Here is a 14,017-nt window from a genome sequence, read left to right on the forward strand (position 1 = left end):
CTGCATATACATGACAGCAAGTTTTCAACTGATTTGGCTGTCATTGCATTGCACCACCCTCCCTGCTCCCCGTACACTCGGTACATAACCCGACAGTACCTGATGACAGCACACACATGCAATGCCAAACGATCTGTTATTTTTCATCTGCTTATGTCTGTTGGTTATTCCAAACTGTCGCAAATGACAGCCTATAATCTTCGACATCCTTCGGCACGAATCCGAGCGGGATGTCAGGTGATTATGATTCACGACAGTAAGGCCGATGAAAGAATAAAAGAGAGATGGTGCGAAGCACGTTTTTTCTTACGTGGGGAATAATATCAACAATGGAAACACGTATGAAACAGTTTGCTTTGTATTCAATACGCCACACCGGCCTATGAAAAAGGAGAAACGGAAAAGTGTGAGTCGATGACAGCTGCAGTCGATCAGCAGGCTGTCAACAGCGCAGCCCAAGCCAACAGGACAGGACATCCTCAAAATGAGCAAACTAGGCTGTCATGTCCGAACGAACAAAATACATGCGCAAGAATGAACTGTTGTGAGCTCTCATGAATAGCTTATTCATGAGGCTGTTAGAGTGAGAAGAGAGAAAAGTCATCAGTATTGTGTCGCTCTCCAGTCTTTTTCCTAAGCCTGGCCTCGAGACCTACAAGGCCGGACTTGCAGGCTTAGTTTTATGCAGACTTGATGAAAAGAGAACTGTTTTTAAAATTTTACGATTTTATTTCGAGCCATTCCTAATTGAATGAACTTTTTTAAGAATGATTGGACCCGTAAAAAATACTTTTTTATATACATGTCAAAATATTTTTTTTTTACAAACTTCCAGCCAATATTGTTTAGTAAAATAATAAATAAATAACGGAGTAATAGTTTATTGCGTGTCCAAACCTAACAATTGGTTTTGAATAGGATAGTGCTATGAGGTTTTCGATTTTCAAATTCAAGTACCGACGAAAAGTAGTATTATTTCCGATACGCTAATAAGATAATTTTATTATTCTCCAGGTTTAGATCACCGGAAACCTTTATGATTGTTTGTTATTGATAATTTTCGATAAGATAGCTGAAAGCATCAATGAAAGACAACCACACAAATCATCCATCATTCTATACAAATAGTAAATAGTTGAAGAGGTTGTTTATAAGACACGACTGCAAGGTTAACGTAGAATACGACAACCTGTCTTATGTCAATGTATTTCTTGGAATAGGCTTGGGAATACACTCAATTGGGGTTAATTAATTTAATAGTCTCTTTGCTCCAGATGAAGTTTACCTCTGTAGCCGGCACCGCGGTTTCACTTGCTGCCGTATCCAAAACAAGAATGAAATTGAATTGTTTTGAGGCTGTCTTTTGTATCAAGTTGCACTAAGATATTTTAATTTAGGTAATGGCTACGAAGAGGCTATAGACAATGGCAAATAGTGCATTCCCCATCTATAGTATAACAGTTCGAATAAGAATTTTCTGCATTTTACGATAGTGTAGATAATTTTACAATTGATTGCTGCAATTAGTTAGACTTGCGCGAAAAATTATGTGATTCAGGCTAACTAGCTCAGAAATTCTTCAGATAAACTTTGAGGTTAATTGTATTTGTCAATGCCATTTATTGACAACTGAATAATTTTTTTCAACATGGCAAATTTTTTATTTAGTGTGATTTAGTGTGTGAGCAAGCGACAAATCAAAGGTCGACATTTACGTTTCGACAAGGTTCAACAATTTTCAATACAATAGTTCGAACAATCCGATTACAATTTTCTGCATTTGGACGGGTGCTTAAATGATTTTTCAATTGATTGCTGCAAAAATGTCAGAAATCGGTTGGAAACTGACTGAGTTTAAAACGTTTGAAATTGGACAATTTTCGTGACGCTCTCGATGTTTTCGATTTTGAAATTAGATTCCTGTATATGTTGCCATAAGACGTATTCTACGTCAAAAATAGTACATAAAACCGAATATTTACTGTCACAGGAGATTTGTGCGGATCTAAAACAAAACATGTCAACTTATAGCCCTGAAACCCGTAAAATAGTCAGTTCACTCTTATTTAATATAAAAAAAGCAAAGCCTTGTGCTACATTCCGATTCAGAATTCAACCTTCTGTTTATATCCCTGTGGCTCTGTGGTTAGCGATGTCGGTCGGCTAGCTCTCCCACACGGTTGTGATATCGGGTTCGATTCCCGAACGAGTCAAGGAACTTTTCGAGCTGGAAATTTTCTCAACTCAGCACTGGGGCACGGTGTATCGTTGTACTCATCCTACACATGCAAAATGTGCCAAAAACAATATCGATAACGAATCCTCTCAACTATAATCTAGTTGATCGAGACCGCTATTAGCCCCAAGGCTAAGCGTGCGATACTGTTTATATACACAGACCTCGCAGCCAACTGTTTTAGTGTAGTGCGGGGCTAGCGCTACGACCCTACTGACACCGACCCTACGACGATTGGCTTGTTAGGCCAGCTTCGTACCTCAAGACCTGCTGGAAAAGCTAATCTATGCAGACTCGGGAAAAAATTTCCTGAAAATTCGCATATTTGAAATTTGATGAGTGGTATTTTATACCACTCATAAAATTGTCTCGACCACACAGGTCTATAAGAGTTATCAGCATCAACTGACTCTTCTGTGTGTTATGAGACATTCCTTTCAGTCTATAAATAACGCTTGCACAGCAGTGTGTGTAGTTAGGGATGAGCAATAGAATAAGTCGGCAGTGGAATGTGATACGATATAGATTGTGGAACAGTACCACCGTCTCCCGTAGTTTAATTGGTTAACACCATGCCGGAGACAGGGAGCTTGCGGGTTTAAGTCCCGTCGGGATGCGGTATATTTTTCCAAATCTGTATCATATTTCCAGTTCGCTTATTTTCGCTTTCCCTACTGCACATACTGTCTGCTTAATGAACTGGTATTTTATACATTTATTTTTTTCTAAGTTGAAGTGAGTCACGCAGATGAGGTTTAAAAAGATGGTCTTTATACTTTTCAGCCCTTCAACTTATAGTCACTGTGTTATTAGCCTGAGCTTCAAACGGTGAGCTGGTAACTTGAAAGAGTGTCAAATGTAGCATCGGCCCTTACAAGTTCCTATCTCACTCCTCTATGGATCATATAATCACATTAGACTGCCAGCTGAAACCTGTACACAACTGGTTGGTGTAGTCTGAGCAATGTTGTCATCCAATATTAGCTATGTGAGAAGGCGCGACGTGATCATTGGTGCGTACATAGATCTTTCGGTGATAGAGGAAATCGTGATATCGGTGATAGAGGAGCGTCTGTTCACCAAGATTGGCTCAAAACAGTGTCTGATCTCCATGTTAGCAGTCGATGATCATTATAGTGGTGTCAGTGTGGAGCTTTAAACAGAGCTGACACCATAGTCCTTCGGCGAAACAGGGGGTTGGGGAAGGTCCAACAAGCCGCCCAATAAAAATAAAAAGATACGAATGATCAAGGAAAACAATAAGCAAAGACCATGGCGATGAAGATAGACTTTGAATTGGAAACTCGGAAGATGGAACCGTAAGTCGTTATGTTGCCCGGGAAGCAAAAGGATTATTTACGGCAAGTAAATCCACGCAACATCGAAGTTGTACCACTGCAGGAACTTAGCTGGACAGAACAGAAGGTGTAGAAAAGCAGGCATCGGACGGCTACTTTTTATCACAGCTGTGGTATTGCCAACGAACTGGGAATCGGTTGATAAGTACTGGGAAGGATGCGTCAACACGTGATCCGGTGGTATCCAATTAATGCAAGGATGTATAAACTGAGGATTCAAGGCTTTTTTGACGTGGGACTACGTCTTTGTTTACTATACTGGGATGCATTCTGTAAAATTGGAAATGAAACTGGCAAATGTTGCGTCAGATTTCAAACGTTAATAACAGCATAACCACATGATGGATAACACTAACCAATATGTTGTTGGATAGATAAAATGTATAACAATTTCGTAATATGCTAGTTATCACTCTAATTTCATTGCTTAGCGGTAAAATTGATAAAAAGTTTCAATAACAAATTCACGCGAATAATGAACCAATTACATGCGAGCATTCCTAGCACAGACGACGTGAATGGACACCATCCGTTCCCTGTGAAATTCTCTGTATCAATATCGTAATAAAAATTGACAGAGTCTCCCCGTCCCAATAGGTCAATTTATTTTTGCTTCCATGAGCTTAGACTAATATGATGTCTCGAAGGTAAAAGTTTTCCGAAAAGTTGAAACAATCCCCATTCTTGAACAATTTCTAAACCTGCGTGTTAGGTTCTGAAGAACCTAATAAAAACTGATGTCTTGAAAGAAAACATGCTGGTAAAAGCAACAGTACCAGTGGAGTAAAGAACCGCAGGTCTCTCGTCGTCTATGATTGCAGTGGTACTCTTCTATTCGTACATTTCAGCGGTACACTTCTATTCGTACTGCAGCGTTACTATTCGTATTGCAGTGGTACGCTTTGGTTCGTACATTTCTATTCGTGTGCAATTGAGGAAAAACTGCAATGCTGCTGTTGATGGTGATTGAAAGTTTATCTCATAAATATGATTACCACAAATTACTCAACAAGAATTGTAGATTTTTGCAACGGATATTTATTTAATTTTATCTTGGATATTCACTAAATTATCGTGACCGGATAGTATCGAAAGAGTGAATTCCTAAATAGATACATTTATAGAAGGGTAAGAGCCTGCGAATGCTTGTGATTTTTTTGTTTATTTACTAGGATTCATACAAAATCTCTTTTTACATTTCAAAATTGTTAGATGATATATTGTTATTCTATGCTTTACCATAATAATCGTATATTACCTGTCTTCGTTATACAGCGAATGTAGTTGTAGACAAATGAAAAAAACTGTCTAGCAAAAAATAAAAATGTAATTGTGTATTGCTACGATTTTTTGCTGGAACTTGTTAATAATTTTGTTTAAAATATCTTCTTATGTTTGCCAATTAATGAACCTTTCTAAGGGCTCCCATATTATTTTGAAAGTATGATCCATGTTTTAGATTTGATTTAATTAGAGTTAAATAAGACAAACCCATTCATTATGATAACGTAAGTATTATTGGATTTGGTTTCTGAGGATATAGAGTTAATTCTGACTTTGACGCATTATGAGAAATTCTTGGTGCTTCTTCAACAAGCACGATATGCTTGTGCCTTGTCAAATACATGTTGTTTGCACAAAAAAATACTACTGGCATAATAACGTCAGATATAAACGATATTCTTTCGAGTGTTGTTGAATATATATCAAAAATTGATTTCCAGAGGAGGCTGAAAATGAAAATACGTACAGTCGCTGAGCAAGCACATTGACTCTGTCCGCAGACTCTGTGTATTTTGTAACAAAAAATTCCCCAATTACAGTGTTTAGTCCCACGTCACCATTTCATACAACCCTAGGGCTGTATACCTTGTAGTATTTTTCAACTACAGCATCATCAACATTTCTTTGCACGAAGACTGTCGGTAAGTTGCCGAACTCCTTACGCTTCTTTTTCCCACAACCTATTTTAACAGCCATCACACGATATCCATCATAGGCAAATAATAAAGAGAGGGAAAATATCTCCGGCACGGATACGTTTGCGTTGCGTTGACGTTATTTTGACAGAAAATGTATGGGCTAACTGTCAAATTGCCGCAAATGCAGCCGCAACGAAACCATTTTTTTTAGGCCTTAAAAATCGGGAGAAGCTGCTGAACGTTGTCAGCAAAAAATAGCAAAAAGTGGTAAAATGTGGAAATCACGATATGCAATGATTTACAGTTTGTAGGAAACAAAAACGACTTTAAACGTTTACACTGAATTCTGTTTTTACGCTACTTTTTTTACGTGATTTTATTTTACACGTTTTTTTACGCGATTTTCTTGAAATTACGCGATATGTGACATGGAAAATATTGTTTATGAGCCAAGATGTAACACACACACATACACTTACCACATAGCGAAAGATTTTGCAACGAAGCGACCTTTTTAACGCGATTTGATCAAAATTACGCGATTTTTATTTACGCGATTCCTTTTTTGCGCGCACGCATCAATCGCGTAAAAAGTAAGTAAAAAACGACTTATATCTACACACTTATTTTCGTTTTTATTGTTCGGTAATTTTGATAACGGTCACGTTCAGTAAATTTAAAATTTAATTGGCTTTCCTGTAATTTCATGAAAAATTGTTTTTGCCGAAATACTGTTGAATAAAATTTACTTGACGAGCTCAGCAAAAAACATTACTGACCTCTTCTGTAAACTAAAATATTTTCTGCATTTTTTTTATAGTTCAGTAAATATTTTACGGTCTATCAGCACCTACCTGGATGTTGCTAAATAACCATCAATTCCGGACTACTTCGTGATTAGGGCGAAACTTACAATGACAAAATAACTCAAATTCAGATCTTCCTGATTTGCCTCCAGGATGCACAAAGTCATTGTTCTGCGATGACACAAGCATTTCCGTAAAAGGAAAAAGTCTTCGTGTCATATGCAGTCGATTGCAGAAAAGTTTAGATATTTTTTCTTCCTACTTGCAAAAGTGGAAAATCTCTCCCAATGCTTCTAAAACTCAAATGATAATTTTTCCGCATAAGCCTAGGGCTTTTTTCCTCAAGCCAAACAATAATCACGTTGTCAAGATGAATGGGGTTATTTTAAGTTGGTCCGACAAGGACTTGGGACTAATTTATGATAAAAAACTTATTCTCAAAGAGCACATTGAGAGTATACAAGCCAAGTGCATCAAATATACGAGATGTTTATATCCTCTCATTAACAGGAATTCTAAACTTTGTTTAAAGAACAAACTTTTGATTTACAAACAAATTTTTAGACCAGCAATGCTTTATGCTGTACCGATCTGGTCAAGTTGCTGTTCAACAAGGAAGAAAACGCTCCAAAGGATTCAGAATAAAATTCTGAAAATGATTTTGAAGCGTCCTCCTTGGTTTGGTACACTCGAATTACATAGACTTACTGGTGTTGAACCATTAGAAGCTATGTCAAATAAAATTATTAACAATTTTCGACAAAAATCGTTGCAATCCTCAATTGCTACGATAAGCTCTCTTTATAGCCAATAAGTTAGCAATTAAGTTAGTTGTAAGTTTACTTCCCCTTTTCTGACAAGTAGGTTTAAATCCCTACGAATGATAAGTCCTAATTTCGAAAGCAAACAAATCCTAACAATTAAAATTACAAATTTCTAACAGTGTTGAGAAGTCACCATTTGTGATTGGACACACATACTCATTATTTACTAATATTTATCATAAATATTTAAGCTACTAACAAATCCCCCCTTAAAAAAAAAATAAAATAAAAAAACATAACTCAAATAAGGCAAACAAAATTTTCACTCACAAATTTAAATCCTAAATAACGATTCAACAATATATTTGTCATCCGAATATGCTAATAATAGCAAAATTGCTCTTTCTTCGTACATGCTACACATAAAACTTGAATTTCAGTGGCTTTACGTAGTATTTTCAAGAATTTATTGTTTCGCCCTTTACTATGCGCCTTTTCAAATCTTATCGACAGTATCGCCCTTTACTTTGCGCCTTATTTTGAGCTGCTCGACAGTATCGACCTTTCTTATAAACCTTTTTATGTACGAATGTATTAGTGACACGAGTTGAGGAAAATATTTACAAATATCTGTTTTGTTTGCAATCCTGTATTTTTAACAGCTGGACAAATATTCAGTTGAACACTCATCATATGTTTTAAACTTATTTCTGAATGAATTTTTTTCATTCGTGATCAGAAATCGGAAGAAGTTGCTGAACATAATCGACCAAAAATGTTAAAAAGTGATAAAAGTCGAAGCAACGAGATGCGACAATTTCCAGTTTGCAGGAAACAAAAACAACTTTACACGGGTTTACACGTTTCCTAGTGTGCGTAGGTGAAAAGTCACTTATTTCTATAGGCCATGTTTACATTACTATGTAGGAATACGCCTTTTGCCTTTTATGTTAGTTTTGTTGACAGCTTCTATTCCGCCCTTTATTCAACATGAAGTCAAGTTTCGCCTTTTACACGTAAACAACGAAAAGGGCGGCGTATTCCTAATTCTATTTTTGTTCTGAAAAAAATAGATTTCGCCTTTAACAAATATCGAGTTTTTCAATAGTTAGAAAAAAGATACAATATTTTCTCAAAGTTTAAAGGTAGACAGTAGCTCACTTAATACGTTTCACGTAAAATCTTTATTTGTTTACAATTTGTAGATTCGCCTTTATCACGAAGTATTCCGGAATTGTTTTACTGAATTTTTGTTGTTGTTCACCATACTGTTCGGTATTTTTTCTGCATCTGTCAATGCGATTCTCCGCCATTTTAAGATATTCAGAAAAATTTCGAGGCTATGTTTTAAAAGTGTTCCGCGAGTGTATTTGAACAAAAAAATTAGACATGGATATCGAACTTAAAAATTTACCCCACCAGTAGATAAATTCCGGAGTGATTTGCGATAAGGGCGCAACTGGCAAAGGATAAACATTGGGGAATATCAGTTTGAAAATTTGCTAGTACATTTTTAAATCGTAATGTCAAAGGAAGTGACTAACATTGACATCAATACCAAAAATCGACGTAAAATAACACTGTCTTATAGTTTCCTAACAATACTACATTAAATTTGTGCATTTATGGCTAAAATCTGCGCTTTCCTGCCAACCCTTTTCAAATGAGCCTTAAATCATTCTGACAACGGGATTCGCCCTCCTCTATTTCGCCCTAAAGCATTCTGACAACGAGATACGCCCACCTTTTTTTTCGCCTTGTTTTTATTTTTTCTCCAGTTGCGCCCCTTTAAATGCACCTTTATTTTGAAAATAATGTTGATCCGCCCTTTACTGTCGCCTGTTTACGAAATATTTCGCAAGTAAGCCCGTTGTTTCAAAACAATGGTGCTTATTACGGGAGTCACTTCACGGTGAAATATATTTCACTCTCACGCTCACTTCACTTTTTAAGACCTATTCCCGATTCCACCTCAAGTGAGGTGACAAAAATCACCTCCGTGGAGTGAGATTGACGGTGAAGTGAAATTGAGAATAGGACAAGTGAAATGAGATTGTTTCCCAGCTCAAAAATCTCTATGTCCCAGAAAGTCGTTTTTTCCGTTTTTTAGATAACACCAGATCTTGACGTGTTCTGCATTTCTAAAACATTCGGCATAAAAATAAACGTTTTTTTTCCGTATCGAAAATTTCCTGAACTAGTTTGCATTTTTTTCATTGGGCAAAAAATGATAATTTGACCGCTTTAAGGCACGGAACAAATTCTGGTGCTTATTACGGGAGTCACTTCACGGTGAAATCAGAGTGAAGTGAACAAAATCCTATTACGGGACTCACGTAAGTGAGAAAAACGTCGCGAAGTGACATCTGCCGTGGAATCTGGGTTATTATGAGTGTCATATCAGTGAAGTGAGAACGGAAAAAACGACGTTTCGCGTGGAATTATTTCACGACCATTTTGAACGGTGAAATGATTCTACGAAGCTGCCATAAGTCTTAAAGTTGATTGATTGGTGATCTAATGGTAAATGTTGGATTTATTCTTCAGTAACGAAGCGAATCAGAGTTTGATCCGTGCCTTAAAGCGGTCAATTTTTCATTTTTTGCCCGATGAAAAAAATGCAAACTAGGTCAGGAAATTTTCGATACCGAAAAAAACATTTTTTTTGATACCGAATGTCTTAGAAATGCAGAATACGTCAAGATCTGGTGTTATCTTAAAAAACGGGAAAAAACGACTTTCTGGGACTTAGACATTTTTGAGCTGGGAAACAATCTCATTTCACTTGTCCTATTCTCAATTTCACTTCACTGTCAATCTCACTCCACGGAGGTGCTTTTTGTCACCTCACTTGAGGTGGATCGGGAATAGGTCTAAAAAAGTGAAGTGAGCGTGAAATATATTTCACCGTGAAGTGACTCCCGTAATAAGCACCTCTGATTCGTTTCGTTACTGAAGAAAAAATCCAATATTTACCATTAGATCACAAATCAATCAACTTTAAGACTTATGGCATCTTCGTGGAATCATTCCACCGTTCAAAATGGTCGTAAAATAATTCCACGCGAAACGTCGCTTTTTCCGTTCTCACTTCACTGATATGACTCTCATAATAACCCAGATTCCGCGGCAGATGTCACTTTGCGACGTTTTCCTCACTTACGGGAGTCCCGTAATAGGATTTTGTTCACTTCACTCTGATTTCACCGTGAAGTGACTCCCGTAATAAGCTCCAATGTAAAGGGCCTAGTTCCAAAGTATCTTTTGTTTTGGGTAAACTGTTTTGTCACCCTTTACTAAAAACTTGATTTAAATAATCTCATCGATTTATACAGAAGAATGGATTCTTGCCATGAATTGTGTGAGTCTTTTCGAAATCAATGGTGTAATAAAACGATTTGTTTACATTTTGTTAGTTGCGTCCTAAACGCGAATCACTCCGGAATGTATTCGAAGCCTTTAATAAAAATTTGTATTCGCCATAATATAAACGTATTTTTTTCTAATATGCTGGGAAACAGTAGTATAATTGATAAAAACAATCCGAAATAACAGTATGAAATTTTTCAACCTTTATAATAGCAACTATTAGTATAATTGTTTATATTTATCAAACTTATAACCAAGAAAAAGCTTAAATTGCATTTTGCAGAACATTTGGTAATTTGTGACGAATCGTCAGCTTTGTAAATGCCGACTCATGCAGCAACTTTTGATGAACGGTTTGTAATTTTTTGTTGAGCTATCTTCTTTTTTTTTGACGTTTCAGCGCCAATGAAAAAATACCGAACACTCGTCAAGCAAACGAATTACCGAACAGGGAACTGATGGCTCAGCTGTTGAAAACTCAGTAAAAAAATTTGCTGAGTTTGGTAAAATAAACTAAGTGTGTATGCATTTAACGCGTTACCAACATCACTGGCACTGGCACTGGCACTCGAAAATAAACAGTTTACCCTTTTCTTTTGTTGATTCGGGTAAACCAATCAATTGTGACTGTAATTTTTGATAATGTTGAGCAATTTTTCGCAATATTACGCATATTACACAGTGCAACAAAAATTTACTTTTTCTTCTGCCTTGGTTTCTATATATAATTTTTTGTGTATTTTGATGCAAAACCAAATATCCCCGAGTTTGAACATATTTCCACTTAAGGGGCAACAACAGTGCCATTGTGAATTTTTGAGAAATCGAAAATTTTTGAGGTTTTTCAGACGCCATTTTGTTTTAAGACCAAATATCAAAATTCCATGAGTTTGTCCACATTTTAGCATCTTTTTACCCATCTTAAAAAAGACAGATCTTAAATCGGACGAAAACTGAGCTCAAAACGGTGATTCTACGAAACCGGTTTTGGCATGGTTTTGGTATATTTCACAAAGCAAAATAATATCGAGTATGTCTGAGCATTAATGGTAATGCGCTAATATCTAAAAGTGGTAGTCAAACTATGGCCAGGACCGATCAAAACATAAAAATCTCGCTTCAGCCATGAGACGGAATCATCGCGTCTTCGATAAAGTCGAATCCCCGCAAAAAGGCGAGGATCATGTGATGCCAAATTGTTATTGTATCTTTGAGTATCGCTTACACTCTTGATATTACATTAAACAGATTTCAAATAAGTTAATTTAACGTCGAGATAAACCTAATTTAGTATTGTAGGGGAATTGGGGCAAAATCGACATGTTGCTGACATTTTACCTAGATCAGACACCTGCCAATCGATTTCTGAGACTTTTTTACTCAATATAAGATATAATTTGACTACCACTTTAAGATATTAGCGCATTTACATTAATGCTCATACATACTCGATATTATTTTGCTTTGTGAAAAGTACTAAAACCATTCCAAAACCGGTTTCGTAGAATCACCGTTTTGAGCTTAGTTTTTGTCCGATTTGAGATCTGTTTTTCTAAAAGATGGGTAAAAAGATGCTAATATGTGGACAAACTCATAGAATTTTGATATTTGATCTTATTACAAAATGGCGTCGAAAAAACATCGAAAATTTCCGATTTCTAGAAAATTCAAAATGGCGCCATTATTGCCCCTTAAGTTCAAATATGTTCAAGCTCGGAGAAATTTGTTTTCGCATCAAACTTCATCAAAAGATCTTACATAGAAGCCAAGACAAAAAAATTGTTGCACTGTGTTATTCGATGTTCTATGTGATAGTTGGTAGTTTGCTTCAAGATTACGTGATGTAAATCTTGGCGGCAGATAAAGCAGTTTTCTGATGGATTTTACAGAAATAATTGTTCTTTACGTCAGAAACCTACCTTGTCGATCCCAGCAGTTCTCATGCTTATATGAAGGATATCGAAAAATGGCGTGAGTCGTGGATAGCCTCAAAAGACGAACACTTTCATCGTAACGATATTCGAACTTTGACAGAAATATGGGTCAAAGCTATAACTAGCGAATGGCGATACTTTGAATGATTTCTAGGTAACTTTTTTTATACAGTTGCATTTTTATTATAACAACAGTTATCACTTGATAACGCATTCAATAACACAAAACTTCGCGAATCGCCATCGGAAGCAATATTGGAAATCGGAAATTTAACTTGTCTACGTCAGGTTATTCGAATTTCTTTAATATATTTCAAAAGAAAAATGCTGAAAAATCTTAGCCCTTATTTATGCGCCACCATGTGAGCAGAATTATTTCATTTTTCGTAAAGTTATGGCCATTTTAAAATCAACAAAATTAGCAGGGTTATTTATAAGAGAAGATTACAACCGACCTGTCAAATTTAAACTAAACAAAACAAAAGTAGTTATCGTGCAATTTTGTTCCATTTTTTATTCTGAACAAGTTTGGCATCAGAAAGTGCTGTATAATTTCTAGTGATGATTACCACGTTTATTCATCAAACTCTGCATAATGTATTTTATTCATTAGGAGCCTGATATGACACTTTTTTTTTAAATTTGGTTGCACTCTGTGCACGTCTATATAGCAACCCCGAAGAGTTTCGCCGTGCATTATTTGCCAAACCAGTGGCTGATTACAATTATTATTATCTAATTCTAACGATGTTTATAATCTTTTTATTTGAATGGCTGAAACTTCTGTCATTTTATTTAATTTAACAAAATTATTTGCGTGAGAAATTGTGTAGAGGAAGCTTTGGGGATCTTAGTATGTTAACAACCAATTGCAGTTCAAACAATATTGAAACTTGTAACATAAATTGGGGGAAGACATCAATGAATGTGAACATATGAATGTTAAGGTCTACATCAAGATTAATAAATATAGCCTCATTCTATTAAAATCCATCCATCTCTGCATTCCCATAGCTCAGCGGTTCTCAACCTGGGTTACGCGTACCCCTAGGGGTACGCAAAAGCCTTCATAGGGTACACGAAAGAAAAAATCAGTAATGGCGGACAAAGTGACTTTTCTTTATAATACTTCATTAGTTTTTAATCTTGCTCTTGAAATATGATTATCGCAATCAAACAAACCATAGTTCAATTTCAAACCTGAACTAGACTACCACAACAATATCTACCACTTCTCTCTCCTACTCTGTGAGAACATTCCACGCCGGGGGGTACAATTGACTTGTAAAAAAATCGCCAAGAGGTACGCGGACAAAAAAGGTTGAGTACCACTGCCGTAGCTCAACAAGGAGTAGCAACGGTGATAATACTCTTGTATAACTCTTTTATAAACAAGTGCTGAAGTACATAGACACACGCGAATTTTAAACAAAAATCACAGTTGTCTAGTAGCAAGTTTTCGCTACATCGGGATGAGTCGAACCAAAGCGATTAACAAAGTTCGCCATAATACAACATTATTTCTTTTGCGTAACAATAGAGCACTAACGGACTGCTAAATGTGTGAACAAGAGAAAAATATATTTCGCAACTATCGCATCGTATTTAATTTCATCAAATCTCTTCTG

General features: G+C 36.2%; 1 protein-coding gene across 3 annotated transcripts in view; it reads right to left on the reverse strand.

Moving 5' to 3' along the window:
• The window catches only part of LOC129718322 (uncharacterized), a 99,923-nt gene that overhangs the window by 1,622 nt on the left and 84,284 nt on the right, over positions 1 to 14,017 (reverse strand). The gene's annotated exons all lie outside the window — the stretch shown is intronic.

Source organism: Wyeomyia smithii, chromosome 1, assembly GCF_029784165.1.
Source record: "Wyeomyia smithii strain HCP4-BCI-WySm-NY-G18 chromosome 1, ASM2978416v1, whole genome shotgun sequence".
Taxonomy (NCBI): domain Eukaryota; kingdom Metazoa; phylum Arthropoda; class Insecta; order Diptera; family Culicidae; genus Wyeomyia; species Wyeomyia smithii.